We start from the raw sequence: 17,183 nt of genomic DNA on the forward strand, positions 1-17,183 counted from the left end.
GTTGAGGAAGAAGAAGGGGAGGGGGAGACAGAGGTGTAACCCTGCCCTCCCGCTGATGGCCTCACAGCCCCCACCTCCAATATAACACAATTACTGTGGTCACATGCGAAATCAGGACACCTCTCCCCATCCATCTCCTGCTTGCTACGCAGCACACCAGCAAGGGTATCCAGGCTCTACGGCTAGGACCGCCACCACCACCCTTCCCCCATTTAATTTAACAGCTAAATGCACACTAACTTGCAGTGGAGCACCGGGGTGATAATGGAAGGAAGGACGTGTGTGTGGTGGGGGGAAAGGCTGGCGTAAAAGGCTGCCCCCCCCCCAGACACACAGCACAGCATCACTGGCACCAGAGAATAAAACGCATCAGCAGAATCAACAGCACTGACCTTGAATCCCTGCTGCAAACTGTGCTAAAGGACTTGGCTTGGCAGCTCATTTCATTTGGAAGGCTGCTGAGAACCTCTGCACACAGACACACAGCCAGCTGCCTCTGTCACTCACCTCACCAGGCAGTCAGTCATCCATTCCTTCCCTCATTCTCTTTGCCTCGGTGGTCTATTGATTGACTTTCAATTTCCTCCACACACACACACACACACACACTCTCTTCCTCATGCATTACTTCCCATGCCTGATGTTGGGATAAAACTCACCAATTCACACTCACTCACTCATAGCTACCACTGTTTCATCCATTCAATGAGCTCACTCACTGTATCACTTATTCACTGTTTCACTCCTGACTACCAATTACTCATCCAGCACGTTGATTTACAGTAGTATACCCAGAGCCTCAGGTGGGGATAGAGGATGAGATGGAGTGAACAGCTCTTCTACAGAGTAGGCTTTTATCACTTAGTGTTCTCTCCTGTGGGACACATTAACATGCAGCAGACACACATTCTCTATTTCTCCCTGTTAGGTGGTGTGTGTGTGTGTGTGTGTGTGTGTGTGTGTGTGTGTGTGTGTGTGTGTGTGTGTGTGTGTGTGTGTGTGTGTGTGTGTGTGTGTGTGTGTGTGTGTGTGTGTGTGTGTGTGTGTGTGTGTGTGTGTGTGTGTTCTCACATCTCAGACCCTCTCAATGGGTGTGTAGCAGCACCACACTCTCTTGTTAAACGCTGAGTTAACTAACACTAGCCTTGTAAATATTTGATGATGTGGAGACTTTTTATCTGCTGGGCATCAAGGTAGCTTCACCAAGGAAATATAAACACAGGGCCCTATAAAAATCTGTTTTGTTTTTCAAGGTTTCCTTTTCCCTTGTTTTTTCAGGTTTCCACCCTAAAAAAAAATCACACTTTAAAAAAAGAAATAGAAAAACAACACATTTGGATGCTCTAAAGTCCACAACAATGTTTAAACCACATCAGGGGACCACTTTTGACGTCTAGGATATTTTGTTATTTTATTTACATTGTTGGGTGTAGTATAACCCTTTAATTCCAGTGTGGTTTTTAGCGGGTGGTTTTGTAGCGCACGTGTTGGTAGATTTTGCGAAACAAATACCAACTGGATTGACGGAAATAATCATGATATAATTCTGCCAGGTAGGCATAGGCTACATTGTAGCTAGTTAACATTTCATTGAGAAGGTGTTCTGGAAAGCCTTTCCATCTACCAGAAGACTTTTCATTAGCCTCGCTCGGCTACACAGACGGAGAATTCTCATCGCCTCTTCAGAAAGTTGCAGGAAATACGAATCACTGATGTATTCTGTTCATGTCGTATGATAAACTTTGGCAAATTAATTCATTTTCAATACATTTAGTTGATTTCCTTACTAAGTTCAATTCATTTTTTTATTTTGTTGAATTACGATTTAATGTCTGGACTCTGTCCGAGTTCTGTATCCCAGATTTTATAGGGCCCTATAAACATTATCTTCCTTTAATTAAGACCCAATTAGGTTTTCATAGGCCCTAATGGATGCTAATGTAGAGAACATACACAAAATTACTAAAATATATTCTGTAAACGGTGACATGTCCAAATGGAGGTTTGATTGGAAATCATGTTACCTGGTTATTACAGAGAATTAATCCAACAGGATATGATGTAGGACCATGACATTCCCATGAGGAATAATCCCTCACCAGGAATTTGTGAATACATTACCCTTCCTATTCCAGACCATAAATCATATACCTCACATATAAAGCCCAGGATATTATCAAGGCGAGACCCAGGTACAGACACAAGCGGCAGATGGTTGGAGTCTTACAATATTTAATCATCCAAAGAGGTGGGCAAGAGAATGGTCGTGGACAGGTTAAAGGTCAAAACTAGATCAGAGTCCAGGAGGTACAGAGTGGCAGACAGGCAGAATGGTCAAAGCAGGCAGAATGGTCAAAGCAGGCAGAATGGTCAAAGCAGGCAGAATGGTCAGGCAGGCAGGTACAGAGTCCAGAAACAGACAAGGGTCAAAACCGGGAGGACTAGAAAAAGGAGTAAAGGAAAAACACACTGGTTGACTTGAGAAAACATACAAGACGAACTGGCACAGAGAGACAGGAAACACAGGGATAAATACACTGGGAAAAGTAAGCGACACCTGGAGGGGGTGGAGACAATCACAGGAACGGGCGAAACAGATCAGGGCGTGACAGATATAAACTGGCAAAAGAAGAAACATGGGAACGTCGAACAGACAAGCGCTAACCCTCTAGCTGAGGGACTGTATCTGGTCTACTGTGCGCATTTCTATGCTGTGGTAGTGACTGGGGTTAGATAGGGCCTCAAAGAGTGAGTGAAGGTCAGAACAGTGCAGTAATCACATGGAACCATAACAGGAAGCTCCACTCACATACAGCATGAACAACCTCGCAGCACCTTATATGGCTGTCTGTCTCATGCAGTAATTTACTGTTGTATATAAAATGGCTCCAGCCCAAAGACTGAGGCTGAGTTGTTGATGCTCTCCGTGTGACCCAGACGACCCTCTATGCTCTTCCTGACAGGAAACGGAGAGAGAGTGGTCACTTCCTGTCTGACCCTATGTGCCTTTGGCACCGGTCTCTCCCTTCCCCCCTAAGTCTCTCCTCCCCTCTCCCCGTCCCATCCTCCTCCTCATGACATCCTCCAGATGTCCTTTTCCCAACAAAACAACGGTCCCATTGGGTGAGGAGACGTGGCTGTGTCATGTACAACTGTGTCAAGCCTCACTGTGGGACCCTAGCTCACACACGGAAAGGTGAGTTCAGGGTGAATTAAACTGTTAAGACTCTTGTGGCTTCCTGAAGATCTGTTCCTTCCCTGACAGTCTATCATTCCATCACTCTCTTTAATAGGATTGTTTTGGTCTTCAGCTGAAGACAGGTCTGTCTGACTCTCTCCTCACAGGTCTGTCTGACTCTCTCCTCACAGGTCTGTCTGACTCGCTCCTCACAGGTCTGTCTGACTCTCTCCTCACAGGTCTGTCTGACTCTCTCCTCACAGGTCTGTCTGACTCGCTCCTCACAGGTCTGTTTGACTCTCTCCTCACAAGTCTGTCTGACTCTCTCCTCACAGGTCTGTCTGACTCTCTCCTCACAGGTCTGTCTGACTCTCTCCTCACAGGTCTGTCTGACTCCTCACAGGTCTGTTTGACTCACTCCTCACAGGTCTGTCTGACTCTCTCCTCACAGGTCTGTCTGACTCTCTCCTCACAGGTCTGTCTGACTCTCTCCTCACAGGTCTGTCTGACTCTCTCCTCACAGGTCTGTCTGACTCTCTCCTCACAGGTCTGTCTGACTCGCTCCTCACAGGTCTGTTTGACTCTCTCCTCACAGGTCTGTCTGACTCTCTCCTCACAGGTCTGTCTGACTCTCTCCTCACAGGTCTGTCTGACTCACTCCTCACAGGTCTGTCTGACTCACTCCTCACAGGTCTGTCTGACTCTCTCCCCCCCGGTTCTGTTTGACTCTCTCCTCACTTGTCTGTTTGACTCTCTCCTCACAGGTCTGTCTGACTCTCTCCTCACAGGTCTGTCTGACTCTCTCCTCACAGGTCTGTCTGACTCTCTCCTCACAGGTCTGTCTGACTCACTCCTCACAGGTCTGTTTGACTCACTCCTCACAGGTCTGTCTGACTCTCTCCTCACAGGTCTGTCTGACTCTCTCCTCACAGGTCTGTCTGACTCTCTCCTCACAGGTCTGTCTGACTCTCTCCTCACAGGTCTGTCTGACTCTCTCCTCACAGGTCTGTCTGACTCTCTCATCTCCCGCTGATGCCAGCCCTCCCTTTCCGCTCCTGTCACTCCTGTCACTCCTGTCACTCCTGGCTAGTCACTCCTGTCACTCCTGGCTAGTCACTCCTGTCACTCCTGGCTAGTCACTCCTGTCACTCCTGTCACTCCTGGCTAGTCACTCCTGTCAATCCTGTCACTCCTGGCTAGTCACCAACTCTCTGACAAATTTGTCACATTTTCCACCCTGTCACTCATTGGCTACCATCCTGATCTTAGACAACACTCTTGTTGTCCACATTACCCAGCACTCATGCTCTCGCTAGTGCTGCACTAGACAGGCTGATGATAAGCCCTGTATGCCTCTAGATACAGGCCCATTATGTATCCTAATAATTGACAAGCTTCTCCAATTCCCCCTGGGCCACCCTGAGCTTATTAAAAATAGCTCCATGAGTTCCTGTAACTACAGAGGGAGAGAGGCCAGTAACAGCTACACTGTGAGGCTGCCGAATGCTAGCGAGCTGAGTAGCACTTAATAGGAAGAGGCTAATATTTTTTTATTTATTACAGATGTAGGATCTTAATTTGAGGCGGTTTGCTACAGCAGGAAAATGATCTTGCAGCAACAGGAAATGTGAATTATTATGTGGATTATAATTAATGCAAACTTCAGAAGTCTTTTTAAACCTTAAATAATGTACACTATAAGTTCTCCTGTAACAGTGTGATCAAATTAAGATCCTACATCTCTACAGCAGCCAAACTGACTGGCCAGTGGCGAACACTGTGGTGCTGGGTCAGGTGCACTCTTTTGCTCACTTATATATCATAACATAAGATTCATTATAGCTATACCTTTCCTAAATCAGGGTTTGACATATACAAGCTTTTCTATTTTACTGCTGTGAGATATATTGCCATTTGGTACAGTTCATCGACCTAATTTCTAACTAAATGTTTATTGGGCTGTACATCAGCCTGCACTTAAATGGATTTATTATCCATTTACGCGTTCTCTATGCGAATATTGTATATCAGTGAAAGAAGACTAAATATTCCATTATGTGCTGCTACTGTATACAGGCAATAAAGTAATTGAGGTATGTTTGATGTTTTCCATAAACCCCACAAGCACAGCTTGAACGGAAATATCCCTTTCATCTCCTGAAAAAAGGCCTTCACAAACAATTAACCCGATACAGTTATGGGAGAACACACAGAACTAGGAGGGTGTCTATGACATAAAAACATGTCCTGGTTGTGAGATAAAACATCTAGGTCAAACAGGTCTGTGGTGAAGTAGTGAAAATACAATCTCTAGGTATGTACCCATAAGGATTAGGACCCCTGAAACACATGGATGACATGCATACAGCATCAGCAAGCATGTTCACAAAGTAATATAACATACATCATAGGCTCTGTGAGATACTGTACTAGCGTTATACCAGCATGCCACTAACTCGTCTGAGATCAGAGAGCTAGGTAATGAGGATGACAGTGTGGTATCAGTAGCTGGCTTGAGAATGTTACTGGCTACAACATACTACTCCTTACCATAACTATCCCACCCAAGCTCCCTCAAACTTAATTATCCAGATCAAATTTCTATACTGCTGAGCCACTGTACAGTTTTGACATAATAATGCAGAGCTATAATGGACCCGTGGTGCTGGGAAGCAACCTAGAATCCCTACAGCAGCAGCCTCCTCTATCCAGTCGACGTGATGGATGAACAAAGGACGAAAAGGTACAGGTGGTTGGGAGGAGAGGAAGAGGCTGGCGGGGGAGGGTTGGTGATATGCATAGAGCTTCTCTGCTAGAGTGGAATGAAATGAGGATGTCTCACTTTCTCTTACCCGGGCAAGCTTACAAGGTGTATACTGCAGCAGAGCAGAGTAGCCCCCAATGACTCAGTCCTCCTAAGACAGGCTGCCAAACAAGACAAGCTGGGGGGGAGTAGCAGAGCCCCCCCCCCTCCCATCTCTACCCCCTTGCCTTGGGGAGCTGGCCAGTTACAATGCACTTGTGCAGAGTTTGCAGTTATGGTGGTAACAAAGACGGACCAAAAAAATGGAATTAGTCTTGAGGTACCTGCCAGATATTGCACTGCAGCAATGCAACAGACCCTGAAACAACCGTCCAGACTGTGTGTGTGTGTGTGTGTGTGTGTGTGTGTGTGTGTGTGTGTGTGTGTGTGTGTGTGTGTGTGTGTGTGTGTGTGTGTGTGTGTGTGTGTGTGTGTGTGTGTGTGTGTGTGTGTGTGTGTGTGTGTGTGTGTGTGTGTGTGTGTGTGTGTGTGTGTGTGTGTGTGTGTCGTGACTGTCCTGTGTCAAGGTGCTTCAGCTCTGTCAACTGTACTCTCTTTCTACTTCTCTGCCACCCCGTTGAGTGTGTCACAAGTTGTCACTTCCACTTCACACAGCCACACAGATAAAGCCCCTCATCAGGCAGCAGGTCTAGCAGGAGCCTGCATCTTTAGCATGTCACTGGGATGGGACACAGAGCCCCACAAAGCCCCAGGCCTGGGGCGTCACAAAGACTCTCCATAAGACACTGTCCAGACCTGCCACAGAGGATACGGCAAGCAGCCTTCTTGTTAGCAGAGCAAGGGGATGGTGGCAGTACTGTACTGTGTTAAGGTGGGTGGTAGGAGGGGGATGGTGGCAGTACTGTACTGTGTTAAGGCGGGTGGTAGGAGGTGGATGTGGCAGTACTGCACTGTGTTAAGGTGGGTGGTAGGAGGTGGATGGTGGCAGTACTGTACTGTGTTAAGGTGGGTGGCAGGAGGAGGTGGGTGGGGGCAATACTGTACTGTGTTAAGGTGGGTGGTAGGAGGTGGGTGGTGGCTGTACTGTACTCTGTTAAGGTGGGTGGTAGGAGGAGGTGGGTGGTAACAGTAATGTACCATGTTAAGGCGGGTGGTCAGGTGGGTGGTGGAGGTACTGTACTGTGTTAAGGTGGGTGGTGCTGTACTGTGTTAAGGTGGGTGGTGGGAGGTGGGTGGTGGCAGTAATGTACCATGTTAAGGCGGGTGGTCAGGTGGGTGGTGGAGGTACTGTACTGTGTTAAGGTGGGTGGCGCTGTACTGTGTTAAGGTGGGTGGTGGGAGGTGGGTGGTGGCTGTACTGTACTGTGTTAAGGCGGGTGGTGGGAGGAGGTGGATGGTGGCAGTACTGTACTGTGATAAGGCGGGTGGTAGGAGGTGGATGGTGGCAGTACTGTACTGTGTTAAGGCGGGTGGTCAGGTGGGTGGTGGAGGTACTGTACTGTGTTAAGGTGGGTGGTGCTGTACTGTGTTAAGGTGGGTGGTGGGAGGTGGGTGGTGGCTGTACTGTACTGTGTTAAGGCGGGTGGTAGGAGGTGGATGGTGGCAGTACTGTACTGTGTTAAGGCGGGTGGTAGGAGGTGGATGGTGGCAGTACTGTACTGTGTTAAGGCGGGTGATAGGAGGTGGATGGTGGCAGTACTGTACTGTGTTAAGGCGGGTGGAAGGAGGTGGATGGTGGCAATACTGTACTGTGTTACGGCGAGTGGTAGGAGGTGGATGGTGGCAGTACTGTACTGTGTTAAGGCGGGTGGTAGGAGGTGGATGTGGCAGTACTGCACTGTGTTAAGGTGGGTGGTAGGAGGTGGATGGTGGCAGTACTGTACTGTGTTAAGGTGGGTGGTAGGAGGTGGATGGTGGCAGTACTGTACTGTGTTAAGGCGGGTGGTAGGAGGTGGATGGTAGCAGTACTGTACTGTGTTAAGGTGGGTGGTAGGAGGTGGATGGTGGCAGTACTGTACTGTGTTAAGGTGGGTGGTAGGATGTGGATGGTGGCTGTACTGTACCATGTTAAGGCGGGTGGTCAGGTGGGTGGTGGAGGTACTGTACTGTGTTAAGGTGGGTGGTGGGTGGTGGCTGTACTGTACTGTGTTAAGGCGGGTGGTAGGAGGTGGGTGGTGGCAGTACTGTACTGTGTTAAGGTGGGTGGTGGCTGTACTGTACCATGTTAAGGCGGGTGGTAGGAGGAGGTGGGTGGTGGCAGTACTGTACCGTGTTAAGGTGGGTGGCAGGAGGAGGTGGGTGGGGGCAATACTGTACTGTGTTAAGGTGGGTGGTAGGAGGTGGGTGGTGGCTGTACTGTACTGTGTTAAGGTGGGTGGTAGGAGGAGGTGGGTGGTGGCAGTAATGTACCATGTTAAGGCGGGTGGTCAGGTGGGTGGTGGAGGTACTGTACTGTGTTAAGGTGGGTGGTGCTGTACTGTGTTAAGGTGGGTGGTGGGAGGTGGGTGGTGGCAGTAATGTACCATGTTAAGGCGGGTGGTCAGGTGGGTGGTGGAGGTACTGTACTGTGTTAAGGTGGGTGGTGCTGTACTGTGTTAAGGTGGGTGGTGGGAGGTGGATGGTGGCAGTACTGTACTGTGTTAAGGCGGGTGGTAGGAGGTGGATGGTGGCAGTACTGTACTGTGTTAAGGCGGGTGGTAGGAGGTGGATGGTGGCAGTACTGTACTGTGTTAAGGCGGGTGGTCAGGTGGGTGGTGGATGTACTGTACTGTGTTAAGGTGGGTGGTAGGAGGTGGGTGGTGCTGTACTGTGTTAAGGTGGGTGGTGGGAGGTGGGTGGTGGCTGTACTGTACTGTGTTAAGGCGGGTGGTAGGAGGAGGTGGATGGTGGCAGTACTGTACTGTATTAAGGCGGGTGGTAGGAGGAGGTGGATGGTGGCAGTACTGTACTGTGAGAAGGCGGGTGGTAGGAGGTGGATGGTGGCAGTACTGTACTGTGATAAGGCGGGTGGTAGGAGGTGGTAGGAGGTGGATGGTGGAAGTACCGTACTGGGTCCTTCTGTAGCTCAGTTGGTAGAGCATGGCGCTTGTAACGCCAGGGTAGTGGGTTCGATTCCCGGGACCACCCATACGTAGAATGTATGCACACATGACTGTAAGCTGCTTTGGATAAAAGCGTCTGCTAAATGGCATATATTATTATTATTATATTAAGGCGTGTGGTAGGAGGTGGATGGTGGCAGTACTGTACCATGTTAAGGCGGGTGGTCAGGTGGGTGGTGGAGGTACTGTACTGTGTTAAGGTGGGTGGTGGGAGGTGGCTGTACTGTGTTAAGGTGGGTGGTAGGAGGTGGATGGTGGCAGTACTGTACCATGTTAAGGCGGGTGGTCAGGTGGGTGGTGGAGGTACTGTACTGTGTTAAGGTGGGTGGTGGGAGGTGGGTTGTGGCTGTACTGTACTGTGTTAAGGCGGGTGGTAGGAGGTGGGTGGTGGCTGTACTGTACCATGTTAAGGCGGGTGGTAGGAGGAGGTGGGTGGTGGCAGTACTGTACTGTGTTAAGGTGGGTGGCAGGAGGAGGTGGGTGGGGTCAATACTGTACTGTGTTAAGGTGGGTGGTAGGAGGTGGGTGGTGGCTGTACTGTACTGTGTTAAGGTGGGTGGTGGGAGGTGGATGGTGGCAGTAATGTACCATGTTAAGGCGGGTGGTCAGGTGGGTGGTGGAGGTACTGTACTGTGTTAAGGTGGGTGGTGCTGTACTGTGTTAAGGTGGGTGTTAGGAGGAGGTGGATGGTGGCAGTACTGTACTGTATTAAGGCGGGTGGTAGGAGGAGGTGGATGGTGGCAGTACTGTACTGTATTAAGGCGGGTGGTAGGAGGTGGATGGTGGCAGTACTGTACTGTGAGAAGGCGGGTGGTAGGAGGTGGATGGTGGCAGTACCGTACTGTGTTAAGGCGTGTGTTAGGCGGTGGATGGTGGCAGTACTGTACCATGTTAAGGCGGGTGGTCAGGTGGGTGGTGGAGGTACTGTACTGTGTTAAGGTGGGTGGTGGGAGGTGGGTGGTGGCTGTACTGTACTGTGTTAAGGCGGGTGGTAGGAGGTGGGTGGTGGCAGTACTGTACTGTGTTAAGGTGGGTGGTGGCTGTACTGTACCATGTTAAAGCGGGTGGTAGGAGGAGGTGAGTGGTGGCAGTACTGTACCGTGTTAAGGTGGGTGGCAGGAGGAGGTGGGTGGGGGCAATACTGTACTGTGTTAAGGTGGGTGGTAGGAGGTGGGTGATGGCTGTACTGTACTGTGTTAAGGCGGGTGGTGGGAGGAGGTGGATGGTGGCAGTACTGTACTGTGATAAGGCGGGTGGTAGGAGGTGGATGGTGGCAGTACTGTACTGTGATAAGGCGGGTGGTGGGAGGTGGATGGTGGCAGTACTGTACTGTGTTAAGGCGGGTGGTAGGAGGTGGATGGTGGCAGTACTGTACTGTGTTAAGGCGGGTGGTAGGAGGTGGATGGTGGCAGTACTGTACTGTGTTAAGGCGGGTGGTGGGAGGTGGGTGCTGGCTGTACTGTACTGTGTTAAGGCGGGTGGTAGGAGGAGGTGAATGGTGGCAGTACTGTACTGTGTTAAGGCGGGTGGTAGGAGGAGGTGGATGGTGGCAGTACTGTACTGTGATAAGGCGGGTGGTAGGAGGTGGATGGTGGCAGTACCGTACTGTGATAAGGCGGGTGGTAGGAGGTGGATGGTGGCAGTACCGTACTGTGTTAAGGCGTGTGGTAGGAGGTGGATGGTGGCAGTACTGTACCATGTTAAGGCGGGTGGTCAGGTGGGTGGTGGAGGTACTGTACTGTGTTAAGGTGGGTGGTGGGAGGTGGCTGTACTGTACCGTGTTAAGGCGGGTGGTAGGAGGTGGATGGTGGCAGTACTGTACTGTGTTAAGGCGGGTGGTCAGGTGGGTGGTGGAGGTACTGTACTGTGTTAAGGTGGGTGGTGGCTGTACTGTACCATGTTAAGGCAGGTGGTAGGAGGAGGTGGGTGGTGGCAGTACTGTACCATGTTAAGGCGGGTGGTCAGGTGGGTGGTGGAGGTACTGTACTGTGTTAAGGTGGGTGGTGGCTGTACTGTACCATGTTAAGGCGGGTGGTAGGAGGAGGTGGGTGGTGGCAGTACTGTACCGTGTTAAGGTGGGTGGCAGGAGGAGGTGGGTGGGGGCAATACTGTACTGTGTTAAGGTGGGTGGTAGGAGGTGGGTGGTGGCTGTACTGTACTGTGTTAAGGTGGGTGGTAGGAGGAGGTGGGTGTTGGCAGTTATGTACCATGTTAAGGCGGTTGGTCAGGTGGGTGGTGGAGGTACTGTACTGTGTTAAGGCGGGTGGTAGGAGGTGGATGGTGGCAGTACTGTACTGTGTTAAGGCGGGTGGTAGGAGGTGGATGGTGGCAGTACTGTACTGTGATAAGGCGGGTGGTGGGAGGTGGATGGTGGCAGTACTGTACTGTGTTAAGGCGGGTGGTAGGAGGTGGATGGTGGCAGTACTGTACTGTGTTAAGGCGGGTGGTAGGAGGAGGTGGATGGTGGCAGTACTGTACTGTGTTAAGGCGGGTGGTAGGAGGTGGATGGTGGCAGTACTGTACTGTGATAAGGCGGGTGGTAGGAGGTGGATGGTGGCAGTACTGTACTGTGATAAGGCGGGTGGTGGGAGGTGGATGGTGGCAGTACTGTACTGTGTTAAGGCGGGTGGTAGGAGGTGGATGGTGGCAGTACTGTACTGTGTTAAGGCGGGTGGTAGGAGGTGGATGGTGGCAGTACTGTACTGTGTTAAGGCGGGTGGTCAGGTGGGTGGTGGAGGTACTGTACTGTGTTAAGGTGGGTGGTGGCTGTACTGTACCATGTTAAGGCGGGTGGTAGGAGGAGGTGGGTGGTGGCAGTACTGTACCGTGTTAAGGTGGGTGGCAGGAGGAGGTGGGTGGGGGCAATACTGTACTGTGTTAAGGTGGGTGGTAGGATGTGGGTGGTGGCTGTACTGTACTGTGTTAAGGTGGGTGGTAGGAGGAGGTGGGTGTTGGCAGTAATGTACCATGTTAAGGCGGTTGGTCAGGTGGGTGGTGGCAGTACTGTACTGTGTTAAGGCGGGTGGTAGGAGGTGGATGGTGGCAGTACTGTACTGTGTTAAGGCGGGTGGTAGGAGGAGGTGGATGGTGGCAGTACTGTACTGTGTTAAGGCGGGTGGTAGGAGGTGGATGGTGGCAGTACTGTACTGTGATAAGGCGGGTGGTAGGAGGTGGATGGTGGCAGTACTGTACTGTGATAAGGCGGGTGGTGGGAGGTGGATGGTGGCAGTACTGTACTGTGTTAAGGCGGGTGGTAGGAGGTGGATGGTGGCAATACTGTACTGTGTTAAGGCGGGTGGTCAGGTGGGTGGTGGAGGTACTGTACTGTGTTAAGGTGGGTGGTGGGTGGTGCTGTACTGTGTTAAGGTGGGTGGTGGGAGGTGGGTGGTGGCTGTACTGTACTGTGTTAAGGCGGGTGGTAGGAGGAGGTGGATGGTGGCAGTACTGTACTGTGATAAGGCGGGTGGTAGGAGGTGGATGGTGGCAGTACTGTACTGTGATAAGGCGTGTGGTAGGAGGTGGATGGTGGCAGTACTGTACTGTGTTAAGGCGGGTGGTCAGGTGGGTGGTGGAGGTACTGTACTGTGTTAAGGTGGGTGGTGGGTGGTGCTGTACTGTGTTAAGGTGGGTGGTGGGAGGTGGGTGGTGGCTGTACTGTACTGTGTTAAGGCGGGTGGTAGGAGGAGGTGGATGGTGGCAGTACTGTACTGTGATAAGGCGGGTGGTGGGAGCTGGATGGTGGCAGTACTGTACCATGTTAAGGCGGGTGGTCAGGTGGGTGGTGGAGGTACTGTACTGTATTAAGGTGGGTGATGGGAGGTGGGTGGTGGCTGTACTGTACTGTGTTAAGGCGGGTGGTAGGAGGAGGTGGATGGTGGCAGTACTGTACTGTGTTAAGGCGGGTGGTAGGAGGAGGTGGATGGTGGCAGTACTGTACTGTTTTAAGGCGGGTGGTAGGAGGTGGATGGTGGCAGTACCGTACTGTGATAAGGCGGGTGGTAGGAGGTGGATGGTGGCAGCACCGTACTGTGTTAAGGCGTGTAGTAGGAGGTGGATGGTGGCAGTACTGTACCATGTTAAGGCGGGTGGTCAGGTGGGTGGTGGAGGTACTGTACTGTGTTAAGGTGGGTGGTGGCTGTACTGTACCATGTTAAGGCGGGTGGTAGGAGGAGGTGGGTGGTGGCAGTACTGTACCGTGTTAAGGTGGGTGGCAGGAGGAGGTGGGTGGGGGCAATACTGTACTGTGTTAAGGTGGGTGGTAGGAGGTGGGTGGTGGCTGTACTGTACTGTGTTAAGGTGGGTGGTAGGAGGAGGTGGGTGGTGGCAGTAATGTACCATGTTAAGGCGGTTGGTCAGGTGGGTGGTGGACGTACTGTACTGTGTTAAGGCGGGTGGTAGGAGGTGGATGGTGGCAGTACTGTACTGTGTTAAGGCGGGTGGTAGGAGGTGGATGGTGGCAGTACTGTACTGTGATAAGGCGGGTGGTAGGAGGTGGATGGTGGCAGTACTGTACTGTGATAAGGCGGGTGGTGGGAGGTGGATGGTGGCAGTACTGTACTGTGTTAAGGCGGGTGGTAGGAGGTGGATGGTGGCAGTACTGTACTGTGTTAAGGCGGGTGGTAGGAGGTGGATGGTGGCAGTACTGTACTGTGTTAAGGCGGGTGGTCAGGTGGGTGGTGGAGGTACTGTACTGTGTTAAGGTGGGTGGTGGGTGGTGCTGTACTGTGTTAAGGTGGGTGGTGGGAGGTGGGTGGTGGCTGTACTGTACTGTGTTAAGGCGGGTGGTAGGAGGAGGTGGATGGTGGCAGTACTGTACTGTGATAAGGCGGGTGGTGGGAGGTGGATGGTGGCAGTACTGTACTGCGATAAGCGTGTGGTAGGAGGTGGTTGGTGGCAGTACTGTACTGTGTTAAGGCGGGAGGTGGGTGGTGGCAGGTGGGGAAGTGAGTGCATGTGTCTGTCTCAGCCATCTGCAGACACAGTGGATTGCTGGAGCTCAGAGGCCTCTCCTCTCTATCTCTGACAGGTGACCTTACATGTGAGAAGACCACAGGAGGCTGCTGAGGCTATGATGGATTATGATTATGCCTGGAATGAGGTGAAGGGAGTGGAAACCATGCATTTGATACCATTCCTTTACTCCATTCCAGCCATTACCATGAGCCAGTCCTCCCCAATTAAGGTACCACCAACCACCTGTGGAGCAGACAGCCTCTCACTCCCTTCACTACAAGAGAGAGTGACAAGCACACGCAACCCCTCCACCACACCCCTGCCTGCTCCAAGCAGTATTTATCTATGTGACAGGATGATATTTCATGTCAGCCATCAGCCAGTTAACAAGCCTGTAAGGCAGTTAAAATGGTTCGCTAACTCAGCAGAAAGCTAATTAAGAGGCATACTAGTTTTTGGGGCCATTGAGGGATGTTTGCACAGGTCCTTCTTGACCTCAAGAGGATCTGTACTAGCTACATAGAAACGCAAATAAAATACAAACTAATGGTTATGAGTCATTGGATATGACAATGCAATCCCAGTGCGGCGCAATCCTTCTGACCCTAGACACTCATAGCTGGATTTAATCAAGCCCCAGTGCGGTGATTCAATTGCTATGTACTGCATATCAAATAATACAACTCATGGAGTATCATTCTCACAATCCACCCTTGGCAAATATAGAAGATGAACAGATATACAGCGGCAAGGAAAAGTATGTGAACCTTTTGGAATGACCTGGATTTCTGCATAAATTGGTCATCAAATTTGATCTGAAGTCCCAACAATAGACAAACATAGTGTGCTTAAACTAATAACACACTAATTATTGTATTTGTCTTGTCTATCATTTAGAACCCCTAGAATAATGACTTCTCCAATAGCCCATTGGAATCAGGAGTCCGCTAACCTGGAGTCCAGTCGATGAGACGAGATTGGAGATGTTGGTTAGCGCTGCCTTGCTCTATAAAAAAAAACTCACAAAATTTGAGTTTGCTATTCACAAGGCGCATTTCCTGATGTGAACCATGCCTCGAATAAAAGAGATCTCAGAAGACCTACGATTAAGAATTGTTGACTTGCATAAAGCTGGAAAGGGTTACAAATGTATCTCTAAAAGCCTTGAAGTTCATCAGTCCGCGGTAAGATAAATTGTCTATAAATGGAGAAAGTTCAGCACTGTTGCTACTCTCCCTATGAGTGTCCATCCTGCAAAGATCACAGCGCAAGAGCACAGTGCAGAATGCTCAATTAGGTTAAGAAGAATCCGAGTGTCAGCTAAAGACTTACAGAAATCTCTGGAACATGATAACATCTCTGTTGACGAGTCTACGATACGTAAAAAACACTAAACAATAATGTTGTTCATGGGAGGACACCACGGAAGAAGCCACTGCTGTCCAAAAATACATAGCTGTATGTCTGAAGTTTGCAAAAGCGCACCTAGATGTTCCACAGCGCTACTGGCAAAATATTCTGTGGACAGATGAAACTACAGTTGAGTTGTTTGGAAGGAACATACAACACCATGTGTGGAGAAAAAAAGGCACAGCACACCAACATCAAAACCTCAGCCCAACTGTAAAGTTTGGTGGAGGGAGCATCATGGTTTGGGGCTGCTTAGCTGCCTCAGGGCCTGGACAGCTTGCTATCATCAATAGAAAAATGAATTCCCAAGATTATAAATACATTTTGCAGGAGAATGTTAGGCTATCTGTCCGCTAATTGAAGCTCAACAGAAGTTGAGTGATGCAACAGGACAACGACCCAAAACAAGTAAATCAACAACAGAATGGCTTCAACAGAAGAAAATACGTCTTCTGGAGTGGCCCAGTCAGAGTCCTGACCTCAACCTGATTGAGATGCTGTGGCATGACCTTAAGAGAGCAGTTTACACCAGACATCCCAAGAATATTGAAGAACTGAAACAGTTTTGTAAAGAGGAATGGTCCAAAATTCCTCCTGACCGTTGTGCAGGTCTGATCCACAATCACAGAAAACATTTGGTCGAGGTTATTGCGGCCAAAGGAGGGTCAACCAGTTATTAAATCCAAGGGTTCACATACTTTTCCCACCCTGCACTGTGAATGTTTACACAAAGACATGAACATATAATTGTTTGTGTGTTATTAGTTTAAGGAGACTTTGTCTATTGTTGTGACCTAAATGAAGATTAGATCAAATTTATGACCAATACATTCAGAAATCCAGGTATTTCCAAAGGGTTCACATACTTTTTATTGCCACTCTAGCTGGTGTGGATATGGTGTCCTTTAGCCTCCTGTAGGATGATGATGCCTTGGTTGAGTAGACAGGCTAGTATCCCCTGTGCTGCTGAGACAGGGGTTTTTAAACCCTCTGGTCTACCCAGCCAGCTGCCAGACAGGCTCAGTGTCTGGCCTTATCTGTGAAGACTCTACATAAAAGCAAGGTGTCACTTTGATTCCCTGTCCGTGCTGGTCAGCTTTGATCAGCTCTAACACGTCCAGGTAGTCAGATGTGGTGTGATGCAGCAGGTCAGCAGGCAGGCCACACTGTTCCTTCTGCAGACAGATAGAGACAGAGCTGCACTGATTTACTGCTGGAACAACATGGCTGGAGAAAAAGATTCTACTGTACTCTTCTATGGACTTTGCAACCTACATCAACTGGAAATGTCTTGACACGGCAGCCAGTTACAAACAAATTGATGTTGTTGTCTTTAAAAATAAAAAAAAGACGAATGTTTAAATGATTCCATCTTGTTCCGATCTGGTGAATGTTTCAATGATTCCATCTTGTTCCGATCTGGTGAATGTTTCAATTATTCCACGTTGTTCCAATCTGATTGACTAATGAGGGATTTAGACCATTTTGATACAAAACGGTATCTGTCCTGAATGAACTGTCTCTTCTGAGCCAGCAGGGTATTTAGAGAAACAGGACAAGCTCAACCAGGTCTCCTGAGAATGGGAGAATGTGCTTGTTGAGGCTAAAAGTCATATTCAGGCTCTAAATCAGGATCATGTCTTCTCTAAGAAGGTGTAGGAGGTCTAAGAGGCTTCACCCTGCTTTAGCCAGAAGTCCAGAGGGCTTCATCAAAGGGTAAAGCAGCGTAACAGTGTTACCTAGAGATGGGGTCAGAGCTTTTGAAGAAACTCATTTC

General features: G+C 49.8%; 1 protein-coding gene across 3 annotated transcripts in view; it reads right to left on the reverse strand.

Moving 5' to 3' along the window:
* The window catches only part of LOC124036229 (E3 ubiquitin-protein ligase DTX1-like), a 75,480-nt gene that overhangs the window by 31,487 nt on the left and 26,810 nt on the right, over positions 1-17,183 (reverse strand). The gene's annotated exons all lie outside the window — the stretch shown is intronic.

Source organism: Oncorhynchus gorbuscha, linkage group LG05 (genome assembly GCF_021184085.1).
Source record: "Oncorhynchus gorbuscha isolate QuinsamMale2020 ecotype Even-year linkage group LG05, OgorEven_v1.0, whole genome shotgun sequence".
Lineage (NCBI taxonomy): Eukaryota > Metazoa > Chordata > Actinopteri > Salmoniformes > Salmonidae > Oncorhynchus > Oncorhynchus gorbuscha.